The following is a 13,927-nucleotide window of genomic DNA, read 5'->3' as shown; positions in this document are numbered from 1 at the left end:
TCTCTGCTTAAACAATCACGACGACTTCACCTCCGGTACCGCACATGTCATTTGTCTACTACAAGCGTGGCTGAAGTTAGCGTGGACACCCTGTATGTACAGGCTGTCCCAGCTAACTTTAGCCAGAGTTAGAAAGTATTCCGCGGCACTCTAAGACGACGCGACCAAATACATGTTGCTGGCTTTTGTATGGCGCACCTCACAATATTTTTTATATTGCGCTTAATTGCCTAATTTGTCGACACTAATTAACCGGCATCGCAAGCAAAGAAGATAGGCGAAAAAGTCCAATGAGAAAGTTTGAGAACACTCCGCGAAACGCCCAACTGAATAGTTTCTACTTGCCATTTATTACGTATCGTTTTTTTTTTTGCTCTCTGCCGGTGCCAGCGAAATGCTAAAAATACCACGTGAGATATCCTCTTGCGCGCCACGATTCCAGCGCTCTCAAACGTTCTGCCCAACAAACAAACAGCTCGTTTATTCGGTGTGTTGCTGCTTTAAAGATGACAGGGCTGCGACGCAGGCGATGGCTGTGCGGTTAAGGTAGCGCTAAAGACCGTTTGCTGGTTGCTATCATCGAGCGCCGCAAGGGAAACATGCCACTGGCGTAAATCGCACAGGCAACTAGCTGCTGCGTCGCTTCCATGTCACCATTTAGGATGCATCACGCCGGACTAAATGATCTGTTCGTTTCTACACGGGAACACAGAACGTTTTGGAGCGCTGCTATCGCGGCGCGCAAGCGGGCTTGTCAGGTGTTTTTTTTTTTTGTATTTCGCGGGCATCTGCAGTGAGCGGAAAAAAGCTGGTACGTAATAGATGTAAAGTTAGCCAAATACTTGTCAAATACAAAAGCTTGGCCACATTCTTTAGTAACTTCAAGTGTGAAGCAGCCGCTGGAATCAAGAGAGGGCAGTAGGCGTTCTAAACTGTTTCTAAGGGCGGTAGTCAAAACTGAGTACATAGTGATGTCCTCTGACACAACTACCGTAATGAATCTCTATTATAGCTCTCTCTGCTTAGGTTTGAGTACAGTGACGCCACCAGGGTAATGAAAGTTTTACACGCTGTCCTGGTCGTTGCCATGGGAACCTTGGCCAACTGTTACTCTATTCGAATCTTTTGCGACGGTAAGTCCGCTTAAATCATTCTGTGGTTGAATGCAGTGCGTAATGTGCTCTCGGAGATCTAAACATAGACATAAATCACACTGCATAGTTCCAGTTCGCGGTGAGCTGTTGACACTGACGTTATTGAACCACTAATTTTCTTTCTCTCAAGGCAGCGCAAAAATTGTGACAAGGCTCTGTATATGCGTAGATGGAAAGATCCGATTGTCGTACTTTTGTCATAGCCTGGAGTCTCGGAAGAAGGCAGTCGATCACGCTTGTAGAGCCGTATAGTTTTTTGCCGGTTTGGTAGATTTTGCTAACCTTGAATAAAATCTTATTAATATCTCGGCTTCCTTCAGAGTGCGTTTTAAGAGTGAAAACATAACAACGGCATGACAAATATTACTGTCAAACTGCCATATCTAGGTCTTGTATCAACCGAGTCTTTATATATGCCTTTCGTTGTTAAAGAAAATGTTGGCATGAATAAATCAGCTAAAAAAAATGCAAATAGCTGGTGACATCTTTAACTAAAAATAAATTTATGAATCGTGTATCGTTCAGTGCCAGTGGGATTTAGGCTAACGTTCCTTTTTTGGAACATCGGCGGCTAGCAGTGCAGGCGGTAGTTCGGGCAGGTGCTAGTCCTATAGTTTGCAGCATCCAGCTTGCGCCGGCTGCACTAAAAGATGTACCGTTCAGTCTATCAAATGTGTGGGCACCAATTTGCTGATGTTATCGGCCAGCGCGTTCATGGGCAGTGCCCCAAGCGCATACTACGTTTGTTGGGCCCGCCGCATGCCTTCGAGCTCTCACCTCCCGGATATGTTTCGAGGCGTTTCGAAACGTTTGGGGGTCATCACGACAGCCCGTTGTACCGTATGACGGCAAAGAGAGGCGTAGTGAAAGCATAGTATGGTCAAGGATCCCCCAACCCACACTTCGCTCAGCGGTCAGCCCACCTGAAGACGACAAAAACAGTGCGAGAAGTGCTCAGAGGGTGGAAATGTGATCACGGAACGGTGCTACGCGGAAGCCGTCTTGGGACATGCGCATGACAGCTACGCTGTAAAAGCAATTGCTCTAGAAATGCTTTCCTGTCTACCACGACTTTTTAAGCGCTGAATGCGATGCAGCTTAGACAGTAAAAAATATTCGGAATACTGGTTTGCTTTTTAATTAGCTGTAAATAACGTTCGAAGATTAGAAAGGCTGTCTTCAAATAGCAGAAACAAATATGCAATACGCATATAACAAAAACTGTTTTCAGAAGCAGTAGCAGTCTGCACAAGGAAAACACCATTGTTGTAAAAATGAAACATAAAAAATAAACATGCTTTCTCATTGTAAATGTGGCTAGGTTTCTTTTCATCTTTAATTTAGAAAGAGCATGCTAGTTTTCAAAAGAAAATTTCTTCTCTGATACATTGCTTCATAGTGCGCTGTTTAAAAGCTTATACAATACCGAAAAGATATTTTCGAATAGGGCTGATGATTTGTGAGGATCTTTTTTAGAGCCTTCACCTCTCGATATCTTGCAACTGGAGTATGTGAGATGTCATAGCTATTGCGGCTCATTTGTTGCCGGATTGGATCAATGAAATGTGAGACAACCGTCCCCACGCAGCCATGGTGTTCTGTTCGTTCATGTAAACGCGACATTACGTGCCTCATATACTCCTCTCACAACATGCGTTTAACCACTGGACGCTGAACATAACCAAGCTGTGCATTTTTCATTATTTGTATCGCTTAGCAGGTGAGCCCGCGAAACTTGAATCCACAGCACAAATCACTTTGTAACGTGAAAATTCAACAGAAATGTGGTGACGTCAATTGAAGTTCGCTGCTCCGTACTGTTAGCATTGAGGCGATGTTTTTACATACGACATCTCCTACAGCATATAATTACACACTACAGAGGCTTCTCAAGCGATGTTCATTCCTGCACTCACAATTTCTTGCACATTGAAAGTGGCCGTGTCATATCAACAATAAAAACAACAAAACTTCTTTTTGTGCTAGATGGTGCATTTTGAGCCTAAGAAACGGAGCAGTGCCAAAAGCATGCAACCGTAGACGCAGATAGGACAAGATACATGCGCTGACTATGACCTGAAATTTTCAGAAGGTAGGTGCACCTTAAATAAGGCGAGGAACAGAGGTGGAAAGAAGGAGAGCGAACAATCCTGAAATATAATAGCTAGCACAAGCAAGAAACAAGATATAAAAACTCAAACGTTTGCTGCTTTTAAGAAGTCGACCACTGCTGCAGAGAGTGATAAAGAATGAGTGCTAATGCAAGTGTCGCCATATCTATTAATGTAGTATGCTTCCAGGCTAACACGCGCTGTCTTGTCGGCGCTGTTACCTATAATCGTTGTCTCACCCAAACAAGCCATGCAGCCTCTGCACTTACCACTTACGTGCGCAGACAAATGTGCATACTACTATTATAACTGACTTAAAGTTCTGGCATGTTCCCCAATCGTTCGTTGATCCAACGGCCGGTTTCGCCTGCATAAACCTTTCTACACGTCATGGGAATTCTATAAATCACGCCTGTTGAGCACTTCACAAACTGAGTGTCATATCGTATCTGGCATCCTCTGTTTTTCTTTTTTTTAAGCTGCAAATGCATAAGCACATATTTGTCAGCTTGTTGGGTGCCGAAAATACAACGGAGACGTCATGCCTGTTGCCCACATCCTTCATGTTTTGCGAAGTCTTGTGTAAGTATGACAAAACCACAGGCTTATTGACCTTCCGAAGATCACCATCCATTCGTCTTGTTCCATTCTTAAGTTTCTGAAGGAGGGTTTAAGCAACAGTAATCAAGACAGAAGGGGGAAATCCGCCGCCAGAAGTCGGCTAATCTCATTCTGTAAAGTGCTTTGCATCTGATGCGGGAAGGATTTTGTGAGACAGGATTCCATACAGTGCGACGCACTGGCTCTTTTGATACTCTTCGAGTGTGCCGAATCACAAGGCAGCAAGACCATGTTTGCACGAGGTTAATAGCCCCAGCAGACTTGTCTTTCAGAGAACGTTAGTTTCGAATCTAAAAACTGTAAACAGCTGCGCCAGGTAATTCATGGGTAAATTTCATCCCGAGTACATGGTTGTTAGAAGAGTCTAACACTTCGCCTAGTGTAGATGGGTAGGCGAAGGCAGTCTGCTGTTTTAAAGGCACTAAAAAGTCGACAACGAATCTAAAAATTTTTAACACCACCCCACCCATTAAGATGCCTATCTAACTGCTGATCTACTTTTGCTTAAAAATATCGCACAAAAGTGGAGCCACGCGTGACCCAATGCAAATTCCATTGCGCTGCAAAAAGCGCAGGTTGTCGCAGTCGAAGGCAATAAAAGTAGATCTCAAGTAAAGCTGCAATAGAGATAAAAGTATCTACTGACATGCCTGATGAGTTCTGAAAAGTCACGTCACCATTTGCTTCAGTACATTCATTCACAAAAAAAGACAAACTGATCTTGAGGGACCAAATCTTGATCTTGAGGGGCAGCCCTGTAAAAGCGTCGTGGGGACGTGTTAAAAGACTGTGCAGATTAATGCGATCAGAACTGTAGCGGCAAGTCCGCATTTTTCAAGATTGGCTTCGTTTGCTTTGTCGCGCTGGCCACCACGTACGGCTCGCTCCCAGAAAGCCAGCGCCACTGTGGAAAACCTGAAAAAACATGTAGCGAAAAAGAGACGAGCACGGGAGGGAGACACGACAAAGATGAACGCTTTGTTGTCTTTGTCGCGTCTCCGTCCCGTGCTCGTCTCTTTTGCGCTACATCTTTTTTCAGGTATGTGTCGGCAACTCTCCCAGCAACACCTTTTACTGAGGAAAACAGCTGCTCACCTGACAAAGTTTCACTGAGATGCGTCTGTAACGTGCTGCTGTTTTGCTCGGGCAAAAAGGAAGCGACACAAGGTAGGAAGAAAAGTGTTACCATTCTGGGAAATGTTTCGTTTTCTGAAAATGTAATGAGCCTCCTGCAGAAAGGCCTGAGCTGATTGCAGTGAACATAAAAACGGCCTTTAAAGCTAGAAAGGAAGAGGACCGAAACCTTGTCTTCTAGAAGGCGTCTGCTGCGTTCGGGAGTGCTCTGCAAATTATGTGGCGGCGCTGAAGAAGAAAAGACACTTAAATTATGTTTTATCTCTGTTTAACCTTATTTTTGTTCAAGAAGAGATTGAGACGGGTTCTGTTGTTCTAGATCCGAAGAGAATGTATAATGAAAAACCGCAGGCGGCAATAAATAACAATTTTTTTCCTGCCAAACACTGCCGTTGGAGTAAAGACAATGTTCATGAACTTCTGTAAGGATTTTAATATTGGCTCACGTGCCAGGGATATACTGAATAGGAGAGGTAATAGCCTAAATGGTTTCTTCACAGCGAAGACACATAAGGCAGAAATTAATTTTCGTACAATTCTTAGCGAGGAAGGAACGTGGTAGAGGAATGTTACTTGAGAATTATTTTTGTCGTCTTTGACAGCCTGCCTTTTTTGCTGCGTGATGGAATTTGTATTGGGCGATGCGCGGCTCCAATTTTGTGCGATGTTTTTTAGCAAAATTAGATGAGCACTTAGATAGGTATCTTATTAGGAGGGGGCTGGTTCTAAAAGGTTTAATGGATTTTAGATATGTTGCCGATTTTGAATGCTTTTAACAGCAGACGACCCTAACCTGCCCTAACACAGCAGGTGAAGTTTTGCCCGCTTTTAAGAAACATAGGCTCGGGATAAAATTTACCCATGAATTACCTGACTCAGCTGCTTTACTGTTTTAGATTTGAAACTAACGTTCTCTTAAAGACACATTTGCTGGGGCTATTACCCTTGTGCTAAGAATGATTTCCTGCCTTATGATTCGGCACACTCGATGACTGTCAAAAGAGCCATTGCATCGCATTGTATGGAATCCTGTCTCAAAAGAATCATGCCCGCATCAGGTGCACAGCAGATTGCAGAATCTGATTAGCGGACTTTTGGCTGCGGGTTTCTCCCCTTCGGTCTTGCTTACTGTTGCTGAAACCGTGCTTCAGAAACGGAAGAATGGAACAAGAAGAATGGATGGTGACCGTCGGAAGTTCGATAAGCCGGTGGTTTGGCCGTACTTGCACAAGCCATCACACAACATCAATATAGTGGCCAACAGGCATGATGCATACGTTGTATTTTCGCCACCCAACAAGCTGGGAAAGTTGTGTCCATGCATTTGCGGCTCCATAAAAGAAAAAAAATAGGATGCCAGATACGACATGACACTCCGTTTGTGAAGTGTTCAACAGGCTTGATTTATCCAATTCCTATGACGAGTGGAAAGGTTTATGTAGGCGAAACCGGCCGTTGCATCACCGAACGATTAGGGGAACATGCTCGAAATTTAAGTCAATTAAGAGATAGGTGCGAACACTTGGTTGCGCACGTAACTAATCGCAGAGGATGAGTGGCTCGTTTGGGTGGGGCTAGGATTACAGGTAAGAGTGCCGAGAAGACTGTCCGTGTTAGCCTGGAAGCATACTTTATTAAAAGATATGGCGACACTTGCATCAGCACTCCTTCTTTATCACTCTTTTCAGCAGAGGTCGACTTCTTAGAAGCAGCTAACGTGAGTTTTAATGTCTTGTTGCTTGCTTTTGCTAGCTATTATCTTTCAGGATTATTCGTTCTTCTCCTTTTCAATTCTGTTCCTCGCCTCAGCTAAGGTGCGCCTTCCTTCTATAGAATTCATTTGATAGTCAGCGCTTGTGTATTGTCCTTTCTACTCCTCTGGATGCATGCTTTGGCATGCTGCTACTTTTCCTAGGTTCAGATAAACAGGCGCAACAATCATCATATAATTTGGGTCACCATAAAGAGGTCGAGTAATTTGATGAATCCACTGTTCTTAGCTCTCACAGATGGATAAAATAAATATACTGTGAGAAGGCGGTATTTATACCGGTGGCTCTAAATGCCGATGAGCCACATGTGCACACATTCGATGCCTGGTAAAAGAAAAAATCGAGTGTGGCAGCACTAACGACAGGGCTTCCACACTCTATTTTACAATGGAGCGATTTTTTTTCATGGCTCTTCTTCTGTAGACGCGTTTATGTCTTAGCACTGCTACCGATGGTGCGCTTATGCAATAATTGGATTTGTTAACCATAAAAAAGCTTACAATGTTTTGTTTTCCGTCTCATTACCAGCACTTCAACTCACAGCATGTTTCCTGTGATATACCTCCAGGTTCTTGAGCGCACGTGTTTAAGATACCGCGTTTATAGTGTTATTGCTGCTCTCCTAAGCTGTAGTGTACCTTGGCCCTGATTGTGCAATGTAGTTTTTCCCGTAGTAAAGCGGGCTGTGTTGTATAACCATAATTTTGCACTAGACGAAACGAGCGGCGTACGTGCTCCTGCTTGCAAGCTTCATGTCGTCTGTAAACACTGGCCCATAATTTTGCTAACTGCCTTGATCGGGGGGCATGAAGTTATCGACCCACATCAGTTGCAGCTTAATGAAGGGTGCGCCATAATATTACATAATTAGCTATTACACAACAGTCCTGAAAACCATATATCATACGGTTGTAACTTTTTTAAACAGCCATACGATTGAGAAGGATGGAGGAAAAGCGGTGGGCTAGGAAAGTTTTCAGATACCTGTATATAAAGAATGTTGACACGAAATGGCGAAAGCGAACTAGAAAATTGACAAGCAAATATCTGGACAGCAGTAAGGGGGCAAATCAGCAATTATCGGTTAAGAAAAAGGTTAAAGGAACAGAGAGAGCCTTGTGGAAAACAGGGATGCTGACGAAATCGGCACTGGAAACATACCGGGCCTTTAAACAGGAAATTGTCAAAGAAAATATCTATGATAATTGTAGGGGAAGTTCTTTGTTGTTTGAGGCCAGGACTGGAGTTTTGCGGACTAAGACGTATAGAGTCAGGTACCAGGAGATAGACACTTTGTGCATTGCGTGCGGAGAGGAGGAGGAAACAGCTGAACACTTGATACTTTTCTGTAAAGGGCTTCACCCTACAGTGGAAGGCAGCGGGGCTGACTTACCCAAGGCATTGGGGTTTAGGGATAGTGAAAAGAAAGTGGATTTTAAGAGGTTAGAAGTAACCAAGCGAAGGTTATCTGATTGGTGGCTAAAAGCAAGACAGGAGTAAAATTTCACAAGACATGGCTAGGTGTCTTGAGCCACCACCCGAGGTAAAGGGTTCAGCCGTATCCATCCATCCATCCATCCATCCATCCATCCATCCATCCATCCATCCATCCATCCATCCATCCATCCATCCATCCATCCATCCATCCATCCATCCATCCATCCATCCATCCATCCATCCATCCATCCATCCATCCATCCATCCATCCATCCATCCATCCATCCATCCATCCATCCATCCATCCATCCATCCATCCATCCATCCATCCATCCATCCATCCATCCATCCATCCATCCATCCATCCATCCATCCATCCATCCATCCATCCATCCATCCATCCATCCATCCATCCATCCATCCATCCATCCATCCATCCATCCATCCATCCATCCATCCATCCATCCATCCATCCATCCATCCATCCATCCATCCATCCATCCATCCATCCATCCATCCATCCATCCATCCATCCATCCATCCATCCATCCATCCATCCATCCATCCATCCATCCATCCATCCATCCATCCATCCATCCATCCATCCATCCATCCATCCATCCATCCATCCATCCATCCATCCATCCATCCATCCATCCATCCATCCATCCATCCATCCATCCATCCATCCATCCATCCATCCATCCATCCATCCATCCATCCATCCATCCATCCATCCATCCATCCATCCATCCATCCATCCATCCATCCATCCATCCATCCATCCATCCATCCATCCATCCATCCATCCATCCATCCATCCATCCATCCATCCATCCATCCATCCATCCATCCATCCATCCATCCATCCATCCATCCATCCATCCATCCATCCATCCATCCATCCATCCATCCATCCATCCATCCATCCATCCATCCATCCATCCATCCATCCATCCATCCATCCATCCATCCATCCATCCATCCATCCATCCATCCATCCATCCATCCATCCATCCATCCATCCATCCATCCATCCATCCATCCATCCATCCATCCATCCATCCATCCATCCATCCATCCATCCATCCATCCATCCATCCATCCATCCATCCATCCATCCATCCATCCATCCATCCATCCATCCATCCATCCATCCATCCATCCATCCATCCATCCATCCATCCATCCATCCATCCATCCATCCATCCATCCATCCATCCATCCATCCATCCATCCATCCATCCATCCATCCATCCATATCTACCTTCATTACTTTTCATCAGCTGGAGTCAACATTTTCGCAGTGAAGGCTGCCTTTGCGAAATATGCAGGTACCTTTTTTAGACTTTCCGTGTCTCTATAGAGATAATATTTACTGAAGGCCAAGCAAATTCGTCATAACTGTTTATTTTAGGTCAGGTAAATTACCGCAAAAGTAGTTCTAACTCATTGTTTTGTCTTCGGCTGATATTGCCGCGAAACATCTGCGTCAGTTAGGCAAATAGAAAAATCCAGGTACTGGACTGCTTTATTCATATTATTTCTCTAAATATATAGTGATGTCGAGGCCAAAAGAATAATAATTTGAATAGAAATAGTTTGTTTCAAAAGCACTTCGTTGTCATGCAGCGCCTTTTTCACAATTGGAGCTGTATGTGCACGTATAGGAGCTGTGTTTTCTGTTCCCTATTTTAACAGCTCAGTTTGTGAGCGCGAACTCATCCCATACTCAATTATTCTGGGCGTAATCATTTTATTTAATGGGAACCAGTATATCAGCGCGAGAGAGATTTCATTATACCAATCAATATATCTGGAGATCTGCCGTCGGCAGGCTTGCATTTTTTGCTGTTAACGTTTTTGCTGCCGTGCAAAGTGTTCCCCCTTGGTTTTTTTATGGTATCCTTAACTGCTCGATGCGAGTGACGGAAAGTCTATAAAAGTAAGTTTCTGCTGCATAAGGATAGAATGGACCATTACCATAAATATTTCTATAGATATACCAGAAAATATTGCAATTGTAAAACTTTTTGACCAATAATGTGGCTCATTGCTCTGGCATTAATGGTCGGAAAATCTCATGGATATGTCCTTGAAAGGAATAGAATTTAATTGCCGTTTCGCGGCAACAACGTGCACTGAAAGCTGCAGAATTTTCCGTACACTGCGATCACTGAACCAAACGTCTATGCGAAGATAACTGGTGGCCAACCTGTAAGCAGCCAAAGTAGTAATAATATAACGCGCAGTCTGCGGGCGTTAACGGAGAAGGTTCTTTTGTTCTTGTCATTTATGCCAGAATGCACAGGTAGACTCCCCCCCCCACCTTCCATGTTCTTTTCTTCTTTTCATGTAACACTAGAGTGCTATAGGCCTAACGAGCAAAAGTTAGTATGCCAGGATGATTTCCTGGTTGAAGATACGTGCCCAGATGCACTTCATATAACATGCTTAAAAGGAGCATGCCGGTGCCCCTGCGAACTCAGATTCTTCCGGAGGACGGAGTACGCATGCGTACCGGAGAGAGAATGCCGTGAGTAAGCATGCACCAATGCTATAGATGTCACCCCATAAAGCGTGTTTCATAGTTCCATGGAGTATAAGTTAGGAGGCGCACTAAGGGTTTGCAGAATTCTCGTGGGAAATGCTTATTGGCGATGACGGTTTTTTTACGGTTGAGTGCAAGACCGGCGCGGATATTGGTTGGTTTGTACGGTTTTGGGCATCGCTGTGGCTGTGCCACTTATGAGAGAAAAGACAAGTTTATCCCCATAGAAAAAGGTATATATTTACTTTTTGACAGTACGCGTAGTTAATAGCAGTAATGCTTGCAGCAAGACTTTGATTTGAGCAAGTTGGTTGTAGCATGACATTGTTTACGCAAAAGGATACAGGCGCTAAAAGACGGAGACAGCACACACTCAAGACAGGACTGGTGCCAACTTCCAACTAACGAAAGGGTGAGGCAGCACAAGATTGCTATAAAAAATGATTATGGCAGCCACATGGCCACCCACTGCAAAAGCTGCAAGTGCCGTCCGGGTTTTGAAAATACTAAATTCAAAACAAGGTCTGAAGACAGATTAGAGCGGGAAATATTCGAAGCTTATTACATCAAGGAGAGGGGTCATATCTGCATAAGCAAGCCATCTGTCTCGTTGTCAGAAGAAGAGATTAGTTTTCTCAGTGGTTCATTATCAGCGATATAATCATTGCTTTTTCGTTTTGGCACGTGTGCTTTTTTATGTCACCACTTATAGATATCAACGCTTGTATTTGTTCTGCATTTATCTTTGCCTGCTCGTGTTGTTATTAAGGGTTTTTAAACGAATAAACTTAGATGTTGGCGCCAGTCCTGTCTTTTGCGTGTGCTGCTTCCGTCTTTTTGCGTCTGTACACTTTTTGCGTAAACAATGTCAGTAACGCTTGGTACCAGTGGAGACAAAAATGAAGTGAACGAAGGAGTGCATTTGTACAAGTTGCCTTCTTACGTCACACGGTTGTGAACAACTACTGCACCAAAAAGAGGGGTACTTCTGCATAGTCAGAATGAAATATCGTAAGCTCGAGAAATGCCAAGCGGGTTAAGGCTCCAGTTCATAGTCACCTAGAACCTACGCTGTAAAGAACACTAAAAATGACATAGAGTAGAGGCTCAATACTTTTCGATCAATTTTATGTAGGGAATTCATATTAGATGTACTTATGAATAATGCATATTCAGTTAAGGGCGTAAAATGTTTCTCATCTGCCCTTAACGCCTTCGTTTTTGTAGTTGAAAGTTAAAAGCTATTAAAAAGATGCGAACCAAGGCGCTGTGGATGCGGAGTGCTAAGGTCTCCTTAGGTGACGTCCCGTGATGGTGGTTATTTTTGAAAATAATAAGGCGAAATCCTTTAATGGCTCAAACTCGTGGTGACCGTCCGCCCGGCCACGTGACCTCGCGGTGATCGTCCGTCCGTTACATCGCCACCTAGGTCATGTGACCCAACTACGCACGTGACCCAGGTCATGTGACCTAGGTCACGTGGCGCCACGCTCGCGCAAGCTGCTCTTCTCTATCATAAAATGAATTGAAGCGCAGCACATTCCAATCAGTGCTTTGAGTCACAAACGGTTTTCGCCTTCCAGCAGTTAAAGTATATCTAAGTGCCTCCAACGAACTTTTGTAACATACTTTGTGTCGACGACGAAGCGGAGGAAATCAGAAGCGTAGAGGAAAGAAGCTGGTCGGCGAGGCCGGGTTGAGCGCTCCACCCCCATCACTAAACCGCTTAAATAGACGCCCCAGACTTACTCAGTGCCTGCTGATTACGTGACAGTTCTGATGGACGTTGCTGGATGCCAAACCCTTCCCTCTGGTCCTCAATGGAGCCGCAGAGTTATTGGATTACTACCCTTCCCACTGGATATGCCTCAGGACGGCGACGCCGAGCAAGCAGCACCCGTGGCGAGCCACTGGCAGGATCGCCGCCAACCGCGCACCTTTGCTTGAAGGTTCGATGAAGACGTCGGCGAGTGGCCGACTAATTACGAGCGGGTAAATCGGTATAACTGATGGGATGCCACTGTGAATCTAGCCAACGTCGTATTATTTTTGGAAGCGACAGCGCGTATTTGGTTCGACAACCACGAAGACTCCCTTACCACGTGGGAACGTTTTACAGAAGAGATCAAGAAGAGTTTTGGTGATGGATGTGCCAAACAGATACGCGCCGAGCAAACGAAGCTTCAACGGACCCAATTACCTGGTGAGACTTGCACCATGCACAACAAAGAGATCGTAAAATTGTCAGGGTAGTGAAACTACGGATGTCTGAAGTAGATAAGGTTGGACACTTGTTTTAAAGGCATTGCTGAAGATGTGTACAACTTCCTTATTAGCAAAGAAAGTTTGAAGTATACAGCCGACGTCATCAAGCAGTGCAGAACGTTCGAGTCCTTGAAGCTTCGTCGTATTGTCATGAAATTTGGGCGCCTGATCAATGTCGCCTCTGTCGCCAGCGTTGACGTCACTGCTCCTGTGTCGATGGCTGACTTGATTCGCCAAATTGTACGCGAGGAACTCCAACCAGCATCAAGACCCTGTACGCCTTGATGACGCCCAGCAGGACGGTTGCGCATTGCAGGCAGAGCCCGCACCACCATTCACTTCTTAGGTTCCAGCTGGCGTTGCGCAGAACTTCGCCGATCGGAGACCCTACGATTTACGGTGCGCCTACCAGTGTGTTTGAAGACGGCTTACCAGCACAGGCTACTTGGAAAGACAACCGTCTCGACCTAACTACAACCAACATTCTGACCCCGCTTGGCAGGTGCCGTACGTTGGCCGCTGGCGCCCTCCACCTTTGTGTTACCGCTGTTGCATGACCGGACATATGTCACGATACTGCCGCCAATGAGGCCTGATGCAACAAGACCACCGCCCGTGGCCGAACACTTCTCTGCACCCCGATGTTGAAGTTCAGCATCCAAAGCCAACATCCTCTTGGTATAGCTACCGTGCCGCATTGCTGCGAAACGTCTTGCCTGTCTCTGACCGCAGCCTGAAACCACCATCCTCTCGTCAAGGACGCTCACCATCCCCTAAGCGCCGCTCTTATCATCCCGGAAACTAGACGGCGCGAGCGATGGAGGTGAGGCCGTCGGCGAGCCGATCTAATCCATCCCTCTTCCCGTGTTTATGCTAAAGAAC

The sequence above is a fragment of the Amblyomma americanum genome, chromosome 8 (assembly GCF_052857255.1).
Source record: "Amblyomma americanum isolate KBUSLIRL-KWMA chromosome 8, ASM5285725v1, whole genome shotgun sequence".
Lineage (NCBI taxonomy): Eukaryota > Metazoa > Arthropoda > Arachnida > Ixodida > Ixodidae > Amblyomma > Amblyomma americanum.
This window is presented reverse-complemented; position numbering follows the sequence as displayed.